Raw genomic sequence first — 21,170 nt, forward strand, 5'->3', positions numbered from 1 at the left:
TAGTTCATATTTTAGCCACTTAGTTGCAATTCTAACTTATTAGTTATAGAAATTGTGGATTGATTATTATAGTTTACCCTTTTTTTTAAGTATAAGATAACTCAGAACATTGAAAAGAAAAAGGAAGTAAACTAGAGACTTTAACAGAATCAAAACAATCCACACCTTGTATATATAGCATTACATGTTAGTTAACAACACTTCATCAAGGAGAAACACTAGAACTTTAAAGCCATTCAATATAAGTTTTACATTGAGAATAATGGAAATTTTTAACTAAACCTGCATGACATACATAAGTGATAAATGATTTTTGAGCTAGAGAACACATAGCCTGTGAGTTTTGAGCTTAATTGTATGGTTACATTCAAACCATAATTTTTATTCCTGTGTGTTCCACTCTCCTTTTATATTCTGATGTTCTTTACTTTGTTTTAATCTATATGTCCAATTATAGAATATAGAATATAGAATATAGATACATACCAAAAGAATGATTGAGGCCATTATTTGATTTTAGCTCACTTATCCCAAAAATAACCTACCTTTCACATCACCCTTGTTAGCCCCCTTGAGCCTTTAAATCCCCTTTTTATTCTATTAGCCACACTACTAGCCTTAAGCAGAAAAAAAAAATCCCAAGTTGAATCCTTGGTTAGCTTAAGATAGAAAATTATGAATAGTTTAAAATATGGGAAACCTATTGGGAACATGGATGATAAAAACAAAAGGTAGAAGAGTTGAAAAGAATAAAATAACTCAACTTAAGAAATTTTTGGGAAGCATGCTCATGAGAAATCAAAGTGATTAAATTACCATGTGCATTAAAAAAAAGGGGGGGATACAAAAGAATTTCCCAAATGCAAAAATAAAAGCAAGGCACATGGAATAAGAACAAAAGTTGAAACATGAGCATGTAACATCCAAAAGTGGGAAAAATATGGGAAAATAGGTAAAGAAGTTTTGTGTTACTAAGTATGTATGTTAGGTGAGATCTTAGTCTAATTAAGGATTCACTTATTAGCTCACTTAGTCTTATACATATATCCTTACCTTTACCTTGGCCCCATTACAACCTTAATTAAAGACCTCGTGATTTTTTGTATGACTGTATTCTATAATTGTTGATTGGTTAGATGAAGAACAAAGTTATAGAAAAGAAGAATAAAAAGAGGAATAGAGTGATTAACCCAATAAACACTGAGTGACTAGAGAATAAACACAAATCCAGTGAGGGTTCAATAGCTCATTAACATTTATCTCTGTTTGAATTATCTAATTGTCTTGCAAGTTTATAAAATGCTTTTTTCTCCCATCTCAATTGTAAAAGTGCTTTATGATTATCTAAGGCTTGGCTATATATTTACATATATGACTCCTTGAGAATGTGAACTAATTCAACTACATGCAAGCTTTATATACAAGTGAGCGAATAAAAAAGTAGAATTGCATGATGCATTATTCATTTAGGTAGTTGCATTTAGATTAGATTGCATTGCATGACATTCCATCACTTTAACCTTACTTATTACCTTGGATTTAGCATGAGGACATGCTATTGTTTAAGTGTGAGGAGGTTGATAAACCCATATTTTATGATATATTTTGTGCTTAATTTGAGTGATTTATTCAATCCTTCACCCACTTATTCATATTAATTTCTTGGTTTTACTTCTCCTTCCTTATTATGTGATGTATGTGAAAAAACATGTTTCCTATGCTTTAAAATTAATTATTTTAATTACCTTTATTTCCATTCGATGCCGTGATCAGTGTGTTGAGTAGTTTCAGATCTTCTAAGGCAGGAATGACTCAAAGGATGGAAAGGAAACATACAAAAATGGAAGGAAAGCACAAAACGGAGTCCTTGAAGAAACTCGCATCCACGCGATCGCATGGACGACGCGATCGCGTGCCAAGCGCGAAGAAGCAGTGACGCGGCCGCATGACTGATGTGACCGCGTGGCAAGAAAAGCTCCGAATGACGCGACCGCGTGACCCATGCGGACGCGTGACAGAGGCCACGCACCAGAAATTACAGAAAACGCTCCCAGCGATTTCTGAAGCCCTTTTTGGCCCAAATCCAAGTCCAGAAGGCATAGACCAGAGGTTATGAAGTGAGGAAATGCATCCATTCAGAGAGAGAGCTCACCAATTTTTGCTTTCCATGAATTAGATTTAGTTTAGAGAGAGATTTTCTCTCTCTTTAGGATTAGGGTTTAGATTTAGGATTTTTATTCACTTTCAGGATTATCTCTTTTGATTAGGTTCAATATTCCTTTTATTTACTTTTGCAAGCTACTTTATGAATCTTTTCATGTTACAGATTACTCTTTTATTAATGTTATTTGAGGTATTTCAGTTTAATATTGATTTCGCTTATTCATGCTATTGTTACTTTTACTCTGAAGACATTTTTATTCCAAGTAGATTTATTTTTCTCCTTTTGGTCTTGGTTAAGAAATCAATAACTCAGGAGTTATCCAATTCAATAGCATAATTGATAATTGTTATCTTTGTTAATTGAATTGAACTTCTATAATCCCAATCTTTTCTTAGAAAATAAATAGGATTCGAAGATCAAACCAATTAATTCCTTGACCTTCCTTTATCTTAGTAAAGGTTAACAAAGTGGAATTAGGATTCAACCATCATCATCATTGCTAAGGATAGCTAGGATAGGACCTCTAATTTCTCATACCTTGCCAAAAGTTTGCTTTACAGTATTTATCTATTTGCAATTGCCATTTGATTTACTTGTCATCAAATTACTCGTTCCTCATTCTTGAAACCCCAATTTTACAATCTCCATAACCAATAATAAGAACATACTTCCCTGCAGTTCCTTGAGAAGACGACCCGAGGTTAAATACTCGGTTATCAATTTTAAGGGGTTTGTTACTTGTGACAACCAAAACGTTTGTACGAAGGGGATTTTTGTTGGTCTAGAAACTATATCTACAATGCGACTGTTTTTATGATATTCTTTACTGGCAAAAATCCTCGCTCGTCACTGGACAAATAAGTCCCTCCTCTCAAAACTATGTCGTTTCGTATGGCAACCTTTTACATACATGGGTAGTGAATTTGACTCCTCCGGGCGTTTCCATGGCTTACATAGCTTCCCATGGCTAAATTGTCTTTAATTGGCCAATGTTATTGATTATCACCACCATAATTTGAGTGCGATTTTCCTCTATCACCATTCATTCTCTCAAACATCCAAAGAAGAAAGTAGTTCTTGCGAGGGAATTTAATATTCCCTTGATAAACCAGATGAAAAGATAGGTTGCACCACGGGCAGGAGATAAAGAGCAGAAATTGAATTGGTAGTGTTGGGAACTTCACAACGGCCCATTACAGTCCCATTATACAATTTTTGTAAAGGGTGTGGCCACACCAGAATACATAGGACACATTTTCAACAATGTTGAAAGATTCGCAGCATATTGGGCATTCTAGCCTTCTCCTCTCCCAACAACCAAATTCTCATCATCAAAACATTCCGATGCAGAATAAGTTGGCTTTGTGGAATCATTTTTTTGCCGCACACTTCCAGCAATACAGTATGAAGAAAAGTTCCACATTCTCAATCACAATAGATAAAATGACCAAGCATAACGGAACATTTGAACTTCAATGGGATCATTAGTGGTCAACTCTAGGCATCCAATCTGAAAAAGCCAAATAGGACAGAGTTACATAAGTGTAGCCAGGTAAAACCTAGAAAAGTTATTTTTAGGGAGGAAAAAAACACAAAGAAAGAACATTAACCACAATAACATCTTCCCTCAAAACTAAATCAATGTTGGAGGAATAGAAAACCAAACATACATTAGAAGTAAATATTATATACGCATCTTGCTAAGCAATGATCATATGCAATACACCAATAATATTAATCTAATTCATGCATCTGATACACATTCTATTAGCTATAGAAGATGCTCATAATACATGTCTTCCTCTCGATTTTACTATAAATAACAAAACAAACATGTAAAAAAAGTCCTTTCTAATTCATTTTCAAGCAAGGGGCATGTTCTTCCATAGTGAAAGATCTTAGTACATGCGTTATTTAGTACACCACAGTAGGTATCATCATGTGCCACTTTGTTAGTTGCCAACACATCAACACACACCCCTCCCAACTTTTCCTTTAGGAGTGATAGGTCAACACACAGTTCATCATAGGCTCACTCATTCATTTGATTAATAACTTCTCTAAACATTATCATTAAAAAAAGAGCTAAATACTATAATCCGCATTTATTTTTCCCTAAATACAAGATAGAATGGTTCAATTTTTTTTATGTTTGATCTTAGAGATAACAATCAAACAAGATGATGGCCTACGAATTCAATACTTGTAGCATTGTGTTTAAATAACTCCACCATGATTGAACGAGAGCTTTCAACATAATCAAGATTTAATTAAGACTGCTTAAAATTGTTCCTTAATCCTACATACATAACAACCAAGGGACAGAGGAACTCAATCAAATTGTCTCAGAAAAGCATCAAGATTGTTCACTATTCAAAACTAGAGTATGATTATGGAGCTTATTCAAATAAAGAATATCAAGTTGATGGAAGAGAACTAAAAATAGTTCAACTCCTCAATCCAATTAAAAACTAGAAATATGAATAAATATGTTTGACAAGCATTCACATTTGAATGGACTCAACTGTCAAACATAACTAGTAGCCATAGTAGCATTAGAAATCAATCACCATTTAACTGGCAATCCACACCAAAGGATGGAGGGTATTGGCAGAAAGGGAAAGGAAGAGAGTAATAACGTTTCATATATCAGCTAGTAAGAAGGGATGAACATTTATGTAAAGGGCTGCCACACCAAACGAAACCATGTAGTTTTGAGGGGGAAGGACTTATTTGTCCAATTTTTAAAACTACCATTCCACTTATATGCCAAGTGTGCACCCGTAAAGCCAGGTCATCAGAATGGGAGCAACGTCAGATTTTTTCGTTGGGTCTGACGGAGGAGCCATTTGCATGGAGGGAGTAATCCATTCAACTTTTAAAGAGGTGAAGGACTTAAAAGTATTTTCAAATGGTCAGAGACGAAAATATCCGCGAGACAAAAGGTCAGAGACCTATTTGTCCTTTTCTCTAATTGGACTTAATTTGATCTTGATGAATGAAAGTATCAAGAACTTACAACGCCATCAAACAAGGGAGTGCTACTTATTTCAAAAATGAACTCAAAGCAGGGAAGAATTCCACATATTAAATTCAAGTTGAAAATGTCCAACTGCCCCACTTTCTGCCATAACTTGAATAATTATTTCATCTTTTTCCTTCCAGAGAGCAGCAACGTCACTTCTTTTATTCTACTCCCGTCAAAGGGTATGCCTTTTCTTCGTGAGAGCATACACCTTTGATTACTCATAGACATACAAATTATGACCTGGTTACCTTTCTCTCAAGAGTTCCAACCTCCTGATGGTATTCCTCTCGCAAATGCTCCATCTCAAAAGCCAAAAAAAAGAGAGAGAACCACGGGTATCCAAAAGATTAAAACAACATACTTCATCAGATCCGATAATGATATAACAAATAACACATGTAGAAAAATTTGAGTGGCTTTTTACCAATTATCTCCGGCGAATGTTTTATGCAACTATAACTGAGTGGTGAAAAGCACTTTTATACTTACAATTTACAAGAATAAAAGAAACAAACAAAAATATGTAAAAACTTTAGAGAGATCAGGCATATGAGAAGCACAATAAGACATGAGATAGAGTATCTCACAGCAAATTAGACAATTTAATTTGTGTATTAGAGAATCACATGAAAAGACAGTTAAATGCATAAATAAATGTGAGGACTAGTAAAGCATACGGAATGGATGTATCAATGAGAAGACTAAGTATTAAAAATCATAATATCATAGCAACATAAAAAGGAACTATACTTTTAAATCCTATATCACAGCTTTTAAGTGTTCATTTTTATTCAATACATAAAAGAGATAATACCAATATTGGCACTAGAATCAAAGTTCTTCATTTTCAACCCTGTTCTTCTCCATAGTTTTGTAGCATTCAATAACAACAACAACAATAATAACAACAACAACAACAACAACAACAACAACAACAACAACAACAACAACAACAACAATAATAATAATCCGAATCGTCAAAAGATCTTTGATCTTGGCACTTAGCTTTTGCAAGACAAAGCTTGCTAAATTGCTATGCTAACTATAATGATATATTGTCCGAAAGAAAAACAAAGAAAGAAATAGTACCCGTGGCTTTATACAAATCCAAACTGATTTAAGAGTAAAAAGAGTAATTTATTTACCCTTCAATCCATTTAAGTCTGTCTTCATCTTGAAAAAACATAAAAACATAAAGTCAAAAGAAAAAAAAGGAAGAGAAGTGCAAACTCTCATCTAAAATTTGCATCAATGAAAAGAAGATTAAACAATGAGGGTGTGACAATCGATATAAGGCTCAATCACACAGTGAGTTCTTAACCTAAAAAAAGAAAAGAAAAGAAAAGAGATAATAACAGTTAGTTAATTGTAAATAACATTAGCCACAATTCCACAAAGACTAATTAATAATCAACATAACAAAGTGATGTTAGTAGGAACATACTAATGACTAATAAGTTGGTGATAGCTAGAGTCATGTGAAAGAACAAGGGCTTTGGCAATCTTCCATAGCCAAACACCGGAGACATATATAAATATACAATTGAAAGACATGGCAGAGACATAGTTACATGATGAGTTCTGCTCTGGGGATGATAATGTAAAATTAATAAGAAAAGTCTCTGAGAATTTGATTTCTTAAGAAACACTAAGTGAAAAATTTGCTAAACATGTTGAAAATGTATGCTATATGGCTAACATTTTAGTGAAACTTTATAGTTTTACTGTAATGTTCAAACTGAGTTTTATGCCAATCTGAATAGATGGAACTATCTGAATAGCACTTGAATTGATACAGAGGAACAATTCTTGACTGTTTCTCATGTTTGATGTATCTATTCTTTCCATTTGTAACCTGTAAGAAAGAGCAATAGGAATCATAATACAGAGGATTCTAAATTTAGACAAATTTGATCTATATTGTAGCTATGTAGCCTAAGTTTAGGTCATCAAAACCAACTATACACACAAATGTTTACTCAATATTTTCCCCTGATGAAGAGTTGAAAGAAATAACACAAAAATACAAAAATACAATATCCATTTAAAACAAACAGAAGAATATGTATTCATACCTTTGTCTCAACATATGTGCATTTTTAGAGGCTCAGTAAATAAACAAGACCATAGCTTCCCTGTTGTCAGAATTTAGGCTATGTTTGGTGGGAAAAAAATAAATAGAGAAAAAGGAAATAGAAATGAAAGAAAAGAAATTGATTGGATTTTTATTTCCTTAAATGTATTTGGATGGAAGGAAAATAAGAGGGAAATAAATGTTATAAAAAGATAATCTTACCCTTATATTATAAAATATATTGAAAAAAGTGAAAGGAAAATATTGGAAGTATAGAGAGAAAATAAGTTTTCTCTCCCTTTTCTTTCCAACATTGGAGAGAAAAAAATTGGTGGGTTCCATCAGTTTTTTTCATCCCTTTTTTTCTCTCTAATTTCTCTCTTCAACCAAACAATAGAAAATAATCATTTTCCTTCCCATTTTCTTTCTTCGATTTTTTTCCTTCCGTTTTTCTTTCAAACAAACATAACCTTATTGATGTAAGATTGCTTCCTCAGCTGCTGAAGCATGCGTGCCAAATTGGGAGTGTGTACAAGTGTATTTTGCAGTGTAAAAGTGACTTCAACTTTGGTCAGTGATAACCAATGGTTGCAAAAGTTGGACCCACAATGGATAGACTTTTTCTAATAATTAACAGTAGAAAAAATATAATCTTGATGTTAAAACGTTATAATCATAAATACTATTTAATATGTTTAGAGTATTTGTGGATTTTTTTATTGTGTGGACTTAACCTTATGTTGAAGTAATTATATAAGTGGGTATGGTACGTATGAAGTGACCAAAATATTTTGCATTGATAGAATGAAAATAAACTTTTCACAATAGCCCATATGATGTGAATGGCGTGAAGGAAGAAGAGGCATTCTGTAAGTACCGGAATAAACGCTTTAATAAAATAATAATTTAATTGTACGAAATAGTTTTGAAAATATAGAAGTGTTATTTTTAAAATATAATGGTAAAGTTTGAATTCAATAAAATTTTCTAAGTGGGAAAATGTATCTTTTATGAAAAGTTTTTGTAAAAATGCGTATCGGCACTTAAGCTGGCAGTGACTCTAGTCTGTCCAGTAGTGCGTATTTTGGAAAATAATATTTTAAAAATTAAATTTATTATTTTGAAAGGACAAAAATAATTTAGAATTAAAAACCGGCGCTAATTTTAAAGGTTTTGGCCCAAAGTGGGCTAAACAGACCTAAAACGCTAACGGGTTGGACCGGGCCCAAGGCTCAATATATATATGCTCATTATATGAGCTTTCAACTCATTTTCACCACCAAAAAGAGAGAGAGAGAGAAAGAGAGAGAGAGAGAGAGAGAGAGAGAGACACGGATTGAGAGAGAAGGGAGAAGAAAAGGGATATCACTATTCATTGTCACCTTCAGGGAGCCATAACTTGAGCTACGATGCTCCGATTGACAAGTCGTTTGCGACCACGCAAAGTTCTTGTCGAGCCCGTGATTTCTAACTAAGTTTTGTAGGTAAGAACTCGAAACTTGCACTCAAGTTTCTTGCCCTAACATTTCCGCAATTTTGGGTTTGGTTTTTTAGTAGATTTTATGATTTTGTTTGTTTAAGGGTGATCTAGCATTGGAATATTGTTGGATTTTGTCCCTAATATCGTTGGGTAAGGTAAGTCTCTTTAAAATCTTGTGGTTTGATGTTTTGGGTTAGCCCTAGTGATGTTTTTGTATGTTATATGATGTTAGATTGAGGTATGGTGTTTGTTGAAGTGAGCTTGATGGTTTTGGAGCTTTGAGTTCAAGCTTGGTGGTTTGAGTTGCGTGAGAATCGGCCAAGGTATGATTTTGGTTTCCTCTATGTAATATGTAATATTTTTGGACGCTTAGGCTAGTGGACCATAGGATAGGTTTGAATTGTTGATTGTGGATTATGACTATTGATGCTTGTGATGGTTTTAATGAATTGTGATATTTGTTGATTATTGAGAGTGAAGTTGAATAATAATAATATTGAGTAGTGGGTTTGGATGCTTGTTGATGTTGATGAATGTTGAGGATTTGAATTAAGATTGAATTGTTATTTATTGAAAGTGTGAAGGTGTGTAAGTAGGAATTTTGAGTGGAAGTGGTGAAAATGTGTATGAATAGGTTGTGGAATGAATTGAAAGATGTAGGAACATCATCAGGTCTTTTGGAACTGTTTGGTTGTAGGATATTTGGTTTTGATTGTGAATTTTAGAAGTTTGAGAACCTAGTTAATTTTTTGTAAAAACCAGTTTTTGGTGAACTTTGACGAATCATAACTTGAGCCTCAGTTTTTTAGATTAGTTGAAATTTATCTTAAATTAAAGTTCATTCAAAGATCTTTAAATTGATGTAAAGTTTGATGAAAATAGATTTCTATAGAGGAAGTTATGAACGTTTAAAGTTTAGTGTTTAAAATTGATTTCTACAACTTTACAAAATTTTGCAATTCTGGAGGGGTTATGCGTACGCGAACCACCCATACGCGAGCGTGCCATTCTGTTTGGCCTTATGCTATGCAAACTTTCGTATGCGTATGTAAGATGGGTAAAATCTGGAGATGTATGCGTACGCGAACCACCCATACGCAAGCATGCCATTCTATTTGGCACCTATGCATACACGAACTCTTGTATTTGTATGCGAAATGGGCAAAATTTTATGTATGCGTACGCATAGACCCTGTTTTGCTGAAAAATAATTTTCCTTCATTTTCAAGGGTTCTCTAACTTTCTAAACTTCCTTTAAATGCTATTTAAGAGTACTATCTAGTAATTAGGTTTTAATACTATTAAAGATGAGTTAGTGACTTAATTTAGTGAATTTCCGTATGAGTTTAGAGCCGATGACTTAGGTTCTGGAAGGTTACGGATGAAATTAGCATATGTTGAGTTGTGAAGTATGTCTTTAAAAAGATTTTGCTAAAGAAGAATGATTATGATGAAATGGAAAGTTGGAGATGGTTATGATTAGATTGGAACTTGAAAGTGAATGTTTATGATGAGGTTGAATCTTGAAAAGGAATGATGAGCATGTTGGTTGTTGAAAGAGTGTGCAGGACCTATATCCCTGGCATGGCAGTTTTTTTGCTACAAGAGTGTGTCAGGCACTATATCCTTGGAATGATTTATGGTGAGACAGTTGTTCTTGTTTCTTTCTCTGCTGTATGAGTGTGCAGAGCAAGGTTCTGAAAACCGATTCGAACCGGCCGATCAAACCGGTTGAACCGTGAACCAGTGAGGTTTTCGGTTCAGATAGAAGTCATAACCGTCTTTTTTCAAAACCGTTATCGAACCACATAACCGGCCGGGAACCGGTCAATCGAACCGAACCGGGACCCAGCCGGTTTTCAGATTTTCTACCAAAACCTAATCCTCTTCTCCCGTCCTTGAGCACTCACTTCACTCACACACACACTACCCGCAGCAACATTTGGCCTTCGAGCTCCTCCATCACTCTGTCACTTGCTCCGTCCAGCCACTGCCGTGCCACCCCGCCGTTGCAAGTCGCAACTGTCATCTCCAACCACTCTCCCCCAAGCCATTCCCCCAATCCTCAGTCCTTCCTCTATCAACTCTCAACCCTAGGTTACAGTCTCCCCCACCACCGCAAGGCTCGACTCAGCGCTAAACAATTGGTGCCTCCGCCTGTATATTCTCCTGGTAGCCCGTCGTCCGTCACACATCATGGGTCGTCGTGCTCATTGCCTAGTCAACCGTCGCCCTCACCTTCTCATCACCGGCGTTCTTGCTCCTTCTCCTTCATACTCTGCTCATTGCTCACTTCTCAGAGTCTCATACTGAAAGTAATGGTTAGTTTCTTGCCTTTTTTTTGTTCATTTGTTGTTCAGATTCAGAGATGTCCCTTTCCTCCTTTGCTTGGTAAGATTAGTATGATTTAGTTTATTCATCAAGATCTTGCTTAGGTTTTCTTTTATGCTTAATCACTTAGTTGGGCATTTGGTTAAATTGGGGATAATTGTGCAGAACAATGACTGGATGAACATTACAAATCTTGTTTTAGTTAGTGGTTCTTTTAATTAGTAGGTTGCAGTTTTAGTTCTTATTTGGTTGTTGGATTGCTATATTAACTTATTTTGTTATGCTCTTGATCTTTCTAATTTGTTACTTTCATAAATTGTTGTTCTAGGGGGCTGTTCTTGATTTTGTAAACTGTAATTGTTAGATTGTGCTGGTTTTGACATTTTAATAACTTATTAATTTGATAAATTGTATTTGTGGTTTGTTATTTTTGATTTTGATATAGGTGCACAGGGAAGGAACTAGACAAAAGGTTATTCAATGTAATATTGAACACTATTAGTAATACGAACAAAGGTAATTCAATGTTCTTCACATCAATTCCTTAGTTCTAAGCTTGATGCAGGTGTCCACAAGGAAGGAACGAGAAGCTATCTTAGATATGCTTCCTTAGATGTTATGTTTTTCTTAGATAAGTTTGTGGAATGTTAAGAAAACCCATAACGAGAAGCTCTGTTCCCCCGCGCTCCAGCTTTGTTTTTAATGATTAGTATGTTGTTCCAGTTCTTGTTTTCTTGTTAGTTTGCTATATTTTAAAGCTTTAGTTGTTCTTGTTATTTTGATTTTCAGTTCTAATTGATCTTATTAACTTGTTAATTTGATAAATTAATGTTTTAGTGCTGTTCTTAACTTTTAAATTTTAGATTGTTAAGTTGTTATGTTGTTCTTGACCTTTTGATAATTTGTTAATTTTATAAATTGTTCTTGTTATGGTTTGCTGTTCTTGATTTGATAAATTGTTCATGTTATTAATGTTGATTTGATAAATTATTCATGTTGTTGATCTTAATTTGCTAAATTATTCATGATGTTGATCTTAATTAATTGTTCTTGACTTCTGGTTGTTAGAAAGAGAATGGAATTGAGGTATATCAATTTACAGGTAGCTATAAATTAAAAAGAGGACACTCACTTGGCAGAGCTCCTTTGTTACTTCATTAAATGCTTTTTTGGGTTTCTAATGCAATACCTGAGATTAAGAATTGAATGGAAGATGAGCAATTTGACATGTAATATGAAGATGGTGAATAATTGATTGGTTTGTGATTGATTATTTATTTTTTTTTATTTGACTTTTGTGTTTGTATTTGGATAAGATTATAATAGTGGTTGATGTAATACTTTTAATTTAGATAATATTTAAAAGATTATAGTAGTCCATAATTATATTTTTGTGTGTTTATTTATATTTTATTTATTATTTTTTTACAAAACGATTTTTTCGGTTCAACCACGGTCGAACCGGTTGAACCTATGAACCAGTGAACTAGTAGCTAGAGCGGTTCGATGACCGGTTCGGTTTTCAGAACCTTGGTGCAGAGCCTATATCTCTAGCGTAGCAGATTCCCTGCTGCATGAGTGTGTCGGGCTTATATGCCCGGCGTGATTAGCATTAGTTAGAAATCCCCTAAGTTTAGACAACCATGTTTATGGTTTATGGTTTAAGTTATTTCTTTTGTTTTAAGCCTGAATATCGGTATTGATGTAAAGTTCTAGGATAGCCTTTGGTGCCCCGGAACTTTACATTTTACATATTGGGTACTGTTACCATACTAAGAACCTCCAGTTCTCATACCATATGTTGTTGTTACTTTTCAGATGCAGGTCGTAACCCACCTCGGTGAATTGCGAAATGGTGACGGAGCGGAGGATCTTATGCTCTTTTTTGGTATTTTGTTTATTTTGTTGTAGTACTTTCTCTCACTCTTTTTGTTTTAGACTTTATGGCCTTAGAGGCTTGATTTAAGAGATAAGTTGTATAAGTTGTTTTAAACTTCAAAACTCTGTATGTCTGTATATGACTAGTCGGCCTAAACTCCGCAGGCTGTGACTAGTCCTTTTTTTGATATATCATACTTATATTTATATATATATATATATATATATATATATATATATATTTAATTCTCAAAGTTAGCCCAATTATGACCAATTCTATGACTAAGTGGAAAGGTTTAACCAAACCCTCTACGTATAGTTATAATCGCATATCTGCCCCTGATCTAACTCTCGAAGAAAGGGAACTAGATTTTGTCAGCTTTAATGCTAATAATGTCTATGAATGGAACATAGATGGCAAAACCGAATGCAACATCATGAGTATGCTTCACAATATGACCATGGTAGGTACAACCTATCAAGCTGCTCATGAAACCTCTAAGGAAGCAATAGCCAATGTTATATATATATATATATATATATATATATATATATCTTGTTAATTTAATTATTACCTTGTGTATCCTGGAGCTATCTACAACGTTATATATTATGTCTTGTTATGTCTGTGCCTACGCGTTTAGTTATCGTGTGCGAACGCTTAGCGTTTCGTAATTCCGCTTTATGCGACTTTGAGCTTTATTCCTTCATCGGGCTTCTAGTTATATAAATTCTTGGATATATATTATATATTATAAGCTTTAGGACTGTCATGGTACTTTATTATCCTTTGCTTTACGGCTAGAGGTAAGGCTTAGGGTAACGAGGTGTTATACATTCGTCCCTGACCAAAAAAAAATTCCTTTCCTCTGAGTCTCTATCCCACTTTTATGCATGAGCCTCCCATCCCTCTCCAACATCACATCAGAGAAGAGAGACATGATTAAACCCTCACAGCCACTCAACCCCATGCCCCACCTTCTTCATCGTCATCGGCCTAGCTTGAACTAAGGCTGCCACTTCTCCTTCGGCCTTGCTGACGTCCATAGAAGAGATGGAGGCCATTTGTTTTGTGTCGTTGTTGTCGTCGTCCAGTTTCTCGTCGGCACTCGTCGTTTCTCCATCGCGGTCTTCTTCTCAGCAAAGCAGTGGTCTGTTCTCTCCTGAAAAACTCTCTCCCTTCAAGCACACTCTTTCTCTCCAAGCTAACACACTCTCACGGTTGTCATTTCTGCTTCCTGAAAAACTCACACTCTTTTTGGTTTAATGTTGACTGTTAATTTTGTTCTGAGTTATTGTTACTTATGAGTTAATTGTTGTTCATTATTGTAAATTTTTCTGAGTTTAGTGTGTTTTCTGAGTAATTAAATCCTTTCTTGAAATTGTTCTTAGAAATGGCTTAGAATTATACTCATCATGATTCATGGAACTGACGCAGCAAGAAGTCTTCGTGTATATTATATATATCTTTAGATTTATTTATTTTGTAAAATTAACATTCGATTTAACTTTATGCGAAGTTATAGGAATAGAATTTTCAAGCACAATGAAGATTAGGATTATTTTTTAAATTTTTGCAAACATAAAAGGAATATATGCATCATGATTCATGAGCTAAATTAGTATGTCTATCATTATATTTGATCTTATTTGTAAATTTTAGACAAGTTATTAAAGAAAATCGTGAAATTTTAAATTTTATTAATCTAGAAAGCATAAAATTTAAATATTTGAACTTATATATTGCACTTTTAAGAATTTTGTATTATATTTAATTAAATTGGTTCAACCATAATTCGATCTCAAATGGACCATTAAACCATTGAACAGTCACTTGAAAGGTTACATGATAAGTTCAGTTCCCGCAACTTTGTGATAGGTATGAGGAATGGACATTGGAGTTCATCGATAGAGGGTTTAGCGGTCGTCAACTGATGAGCAGATAATTTATACACTTTTTTGGCATTGTTTTTAGTATGTTTTTAGTAGGATCTAGTTACTTTTAGGGATGTTTTCATTAGTTTTTATGTTAAATTCACATTTTTGGACTTTACTATGAGTTTGTGTGTTTTTCTGTGATTTCAGGTATTTTCTGGCTGAAATTGAGGGACTTGAGCAAAAATCAGATTCAGAGGTTGAAGAAGGACTGCTGATGCTGTTGGATTCTGACCTCCCTGCACTCAAAGTGGATTTTCTGGAGCTACAGAACTCGAAATGGCGCGCTTTCAATTGCGTTGGAAAGTAGACATCCAGGGCTTTCCAGCAATATATAATAGTCCATACTTTAGCCAAGAATTGATGACGTAAACTGGCGTTCAACGCCAGCCTTCTGCCCAAATCTGGCGTCCAGCGCCAGAAAAGGATCCAAAACCAGAGTTGAACGCCCAAACTGGCACAGAAAGTGGCGTTCAACTCCACAAATGGCCTCTGCACGTGCTACACTTAAGCTCAGCCCAAACACACACCAAGTGGGCCCCGGAAGTGGATTTATGCATCAATTACTTACTCATGTAAACCCTAGTGACTAGTTTATTATAAATAGGACCTTTTACTATTGTATTAGGCATCTTTTGATCAGCTTAGGATCTTAGGATCATCTTTGAACGCATTGTTCTTAGACCATGGGGGCTGGCCATCTCGGCCATGCCTGGACCTTCACTTATGTATTTTCAACGGTAGAGTTTCTACACTCCATAGATTAAGGTGTGGAGCTCTGCTGTTCCTCAAAGATTAATGCAAAGTACTACTGTTTTCTATTCAATTCTTCTTATTTTGCTTCTAAGATATCCATTCGCACCCAAGAACGTGATGAAGGTGATGATTATGTGTGACGCTCATCATCCTTCTCCCTCATGAACGCGTGCCTGACAAACACTTCTGTTCTACATGAATTAAGCTAGAATGAGTATCTCTTAGATCTCCTAACCAGAATCTTCGTGGCGTAAGCTAGAATGATGGCGGCATTCAAGAGAATTCGGAAAGTCTAAACCTTGTCTGTGGTATTCCGAGTAGGATTCAATGATTGAATGACTGTGACGAGCTCCTAACTCGCGATTGCAGGGCGTTAGTGACAGACGCAAAAGGATAGTAAATCCTATTCCGGCATGATCGAGAACCGACAGATGAATAGCCATGCCGTGACAGGGTGCGTGAGCATATTATTCACTGAGAGGATAAGATGAAGCCATTGACAAGGGTGATGCCTCCAGACGATTAGCCGTGCCGTGACAAGGCATTGGATCATTTTCCCGTGAGATGACCGAAAGTAGCCATTGACAGTGGTGATGTATCACATAAAGCTAGCCATGGAAAGGAGTAAGACTGATTGGATGAAGATAGCAGGAAAGCAGAGGTTCAGAGGAACGAAAAGCATCTCCATTCGCTTATCTGAAATTCCTACCAATGATTTACATGAGTATCTCTATCCCTATTCTATTTTAATATTAATTCCGAAAACATCTTCATCACTTTATATCTGCCTGACTGAGATTTACAAGGTGACCATAGCTTGCTTCATACCAACAATCTCCGTGGGATTCGACCCTTACTCACGTAAGGTATTACTTGGACGACCCAGTGCACTTGCTGGTTAGTTGACGGAGTTGTGTCCACACATAGAGCCACAATGAGGATTCAATACAATTATATATTGTTAATCACACACAAGTACAAAGAACGTGGAACACAATTTCGTGCACCAAGTTTTTGGCGCCGTTGCCGGGGATTGTTTGAGTTTGGACAACTGACGGTTCATCTTGTTGCTCAGATTAGGTAATTTTCTTTTTATTTTATTTTCAAAAATTTTTCAAAAATATTTTAAAAAATCTCTCATCTGTTTTCGAAAAAAAAAATAATAAAAATTGTTTTCAAAAATTTTATTCAAAATTTTTAAGAATGAATTCTAGTGTTTCATGAAGCATGTTGAAGCCTGGCTGGCTGTAAAGCCATGTCTAAATTCTTTTGGACTGAGGCTTCAACTAATCACTTCAATGCATGTAATTCCATATATCACAGCTTGGCTGGCCATTGGCCATGTCTAGTGTTTTGGACTAGAGCTTTCTTTGAAAGCTTGGCTGGCTAGTGAGCCATGTCTAATTCCTGGACTGAAGCTTTAACTAACATGGCAAGATTCCTGGAATTCATATTAAAAATTTTGGAATCCTTATTTTTTCAAAACTATTTTCGAAAAATATAAAATAAAAATCCAAAAAAATTAGAAAATCATAAAAATCAAAAATATTTTGTGTTTCTTGTTTGAGTCTTGAGTCATATCATAAGTTTGGTGTCAATTGCATATGCATCTTGCATTTTTCGAAAATATCATGCATTCATAGTGTTCTTCATGATCTTCAAGTTGTTCTTGGTAAGTCTTCTTGTTTGATCTTGATGATTTTTTTTGTTTTGTGTTGTGTGTTGTTTTTCATATGCATTCTTGAATTCTTAGTGCGTAAGCATTAAAGAATTCTAAGTTTGGTGTCTTGCATGTTTTCTTTGCATTAAAAATTTTTCAAAAATATGTTCTTGATGTTCATCATGACATTCAAAGTGTTCTTGGTGTTCATCTTGACATTCATAGCATTCTTGCCTGCATTCATTGTTTTGATCTAAAAATTTCATGCATTGCATATTTTTCATGTTTTTCATAAAAATTTCAAAAATCAAAAAATATCTTTGCCTTTTTCTCTCATCAAATTCGAAAATTTGGATTGACTTTTTCAAAAATTTTTAAAATCAAATTGTTTCTCATGAGTCAAATCAAATTTTCAATTTGAAAATCTTATCTTTTTCAAAATCTTTTTCAAAAATCAAATCTTTTTCAAAATTCTTAGTTATTTTCGAAAATTCCAAAAATATTTTTCAAAAATCTTTTTCTTATTTTTATACCAAATTTTCGAAAATAACATAATCAATTAATGTTTTGATTCAAAAATTTGAAGTTTGTTACTTGCTTGTTAAGAAAGATTCAAACTTTAAGTTCTAGAATCATATCTTATGATTTCTTATGAATCAAGTCATTAATTGTGATTTTAAAAATCAAATCTTTTTCAAAACTAATTCCTATCATATCTTTTCAAAAATATCTTCTTATCTTATCTTTTTCAAAAATATCTTTTCAAAATATCTTTTCTAACTTCCTAACGTCTTATCTTTTCAAAATTTGTTTCAACTAACTAACTAACTCTCTCTCTCTAATTTTCGAAAATATCTCCCCCTTTTTCAAAAATTTCTTTTTAATTAACTAATTATTTTTATTTTTATTTTTGATTTCAAAATATTTCGAAAAAAAAAATAAATAAATACTAAACATTTTTCAAAAACCATTTTTCAAAAATCACTAACTCTTTTTCAAAATAATTTTCGAAAATTATCCCTCCCCCATCTCATTCTATTTATTCATTCATATCCTAACATCTCATTTCACCTCTCTTCCATCCTTACAGTTGTGTTTCTTCCATTATATTACATTCTTTGTCTCCCCCCCTTTTCTTCCACTCACAAAGGGATCCCTATACTGTGGTATAAAGGATCTCTATTATTATTATCATTTTTCTGGCCATTCTTCCTTGTCATATGAGCAGGAGCAAGGATAAGAACATTCTTGTGGAAGCAGATCCAGAACCTGAAAGGACTCTGAAGAGAAAATTAAGAGAAGCTAAAATACAACAATCCAGAGATAACCTTTCAGAAAATTTCGAACAGGCAGAGGAGATGGCAGCCGAAAATAATAATAATGAAAGGAGGATGCTTGGTGACTTTACTGCACCTAATTCCAATTTACATGGAAGAAGCATCTCCATTCCTGCCATTGGAGCAAACAACTTTGAGCTGAAACCTCAATTAGTTTCTCTAATGCAGCAGAACTGCAAGTTTTATGGACTTCCATCTGAAGATCCTTTTCAGTTCTTAACTGAATTCTTGCAGATATGTGATACTGTTAAGACTAATGGAATAGATCCTGAAGTCTACAGGCTCATGCTTTTCCCTTTTGCTATAAGAGACAGAGCTAGATTATGGTTGGATTCTCAACCTAAAGACAGCCTGAACTCTTGGGATAAGCTGGTCACGGCTTTCTTAGCCAAGTACTTTCCTCCTCAAAAGCTGAGCAAGCTGAGAGCTGATGTTCAAACCTTCAGACAGAAAGAAGGTGAATCCCTCTATGAAGCTTGGGAAAGATACAAACAGTTGACCAAAAAGTGTCCTTCTGACATGCTTTCAGAATGGACCATCCTGGATATATTCTATGATGGTTTATCTGAGCTATCAAAGATGTCACTGGACACTTCTGCAGGTGGATCCATTCACCTAAAGAAAACGCCTGCAGAAGCTCAAGAACTCATTGACATGGTTGCTAATAACCAGTTCATGTACACTTCTGAAAGGAATGCTGTGAATAATGGGACGCCTATGAAGAAGGGAGTTCTTGAAGTTGATACTCTGAATGCCATATTGGCTCAGAACAAAATATTGACTCAGCAAGTCAATATGATTTCTCAGAGTCTGCATGGAATGCAAGCTGCATCCAACAGTACTCAAGAGGCATCTTCTGAAGAAGAAGCCTACGATCCTGAGAACCCTGCAATAGCAGAGGTAAATTACTTAGGTGAACCTTATGGAAACACCTATAACTCAACATGGAGAAATCATCCAAATTTCTCATGGAAGGATCAAAAGCCCCAACAAGGCTTTAATAATGGTGGAAGAAACAGGTTTAGCAATAACAAGCCTTTTCCATCATCCACTCAGCAACAGACAGAGAACTCTGAACAAAATGCTTCTAATTTAGCAAATCTAGTCTCTGATCTATCTAAGGCCACTGTAAGTTTCATGAATGAAACAAGGTCTTCCATTAGAAATCTGGAAGCACAAGTGGGCCAGCTGAGTAAAAGGATCACTGAAATCCCTCCTAGTACTCTCCCAAGCAATACAGAAGAGAACCCAAAAGGAGAGTGCAAGGCCATTGACATAAGCGCCATGGCCGAACCTGTGAGGAGAGGAGAGGACGTGAATCCCAAGGAGGAAGACCTCCTGGGACGTCCAGTGATCAATAAGGAGCTTCCCTCTGAGGAACCAAAGGACTCTGAGGCTCATCTAGAGACCATAGAGATTCCATTGAACCTCCTTATGCCCTTCATGAGCTCTAATGAGTATTCCTCTTCTGAAGAGAATGAGGATGTTACTGAAGAGCAAACTGCCAAGTTTCTTGGTGCAATCATGAAGCTGAATGCCAAACTATTTGGCATTGATGCTTGGGAAGTTGAACCTCCCTTGTTCATCAATGAACTAAGTGATCTGGATCAACTGACATTGCCTCAGAAGAGACAAGATCCTGGAAAGTTCATAATACCCTGCACCATAGGCACCATGATCTTTAAAGCTCTGTGTGACCTTGGTTCAGGAATAAACCTCATGCCCCTCTCTGTAATGGAGAAACTGGGAATCTATGAGGTGCAAGCTGCTAAAATCTCATTAGAGATGGCAGACAGCTCTAGAAAACAGGCTTATGGACAAATAGAGGACGTGTTACTAAAGGTTGAAGGCCTTTACATCCCTGCTGATTTCATAGTCCTGGATACTGGAAAGGAAGAGGATGAATCCATCATCCTAGGAAGACCTTTCCTAGCCACAGCAAGAGCTGTGATTGATGTTGACAGAGGTGAAATATTCCTTCAATGGAATGAGAACTCCCTTGTATTCAAAACTCAAGGATCTCCCTCTGCAACCATGGAGAGGAAGCAGGAAAAGCTTCTCTCCAAGCAGAGTCAACCAGAGCCCCCACAGTCAAACTCTAAGTTTGGTGTTGGGAGGCCACAACCAAACTCTAAGTTTGGTGTTGAACTCCCATATCCAAACTCTAAGTTTGGTGTTGGAGAGTCTCAACAAAGCTCTGCACATCTGTGAGGCTCCATGAGAGCCCACTGTCAAGCTATTGACATTAAAGAAGCGCTTGTTGGGAGGCAACCCAATGTTTATCTAATTCTTATTTTTATTGTTTTTCATGTTTTCTTAGGTTCATGATCATGTGGAGTCACAAAATAAACAAAAAAAAAATTCAAAAACGGAATCAAAAACAGCAGAAGAAAAATCACACCCTGGAGGAGCATCTGTCTGGCGTTCAAACGCCAGAACAGAGCATAGTTCTGGCGTTCAACGCCAGAAATGGCAGCAAATGGGCGTTGAACGCCCAAAATGGGCACCAACCTAGCGCTGAACGCCC

General features: G+C 35.3%; 1 non-coding gene and 1 pseudogene across 1 annotated transcript; both read right to left on the reverse strand.

Moving 5' to 3' along the window:
- Positions 1-3,066: 3,066 nt before the first annotated feature.
- On the reverse strand, positions 3,067-3,669 carry LOC112778226 (uncharacterized; annotated as a pseudogene).
- Positions 3,670-19,060: 15,391 nt separating this feature from the next.
- LOC112781517 (small nucleolar RNA R71) lies at positions 19,061-19,168 on the reverse strand. Its single transcript, XR_003192292.1, has one exon. It is a non-coding gene; the product is annotated as a small nucleolar RNA R71 (small nucleolar RNA).
- Between the last annotated feature and the right edge of the window lie 2,002 nt (positions 19,169-21,170).

This window comes from Arachis hypogaea, chromosome 19, assembly GCF_003086295.3.
Source record: "Arachis hypogaea cultivar Tifrunner chromosome 19, arahy.Tifrunner.gnm2.J5K5, whole genome shotgun sequence".
Taxonomy (NCBI): Eukaryota; Viridiplantae; Streptophyta; class Magnoliopsida; order Fabales; family Fabaceae; genus Arachis; species Arachis hypogaea.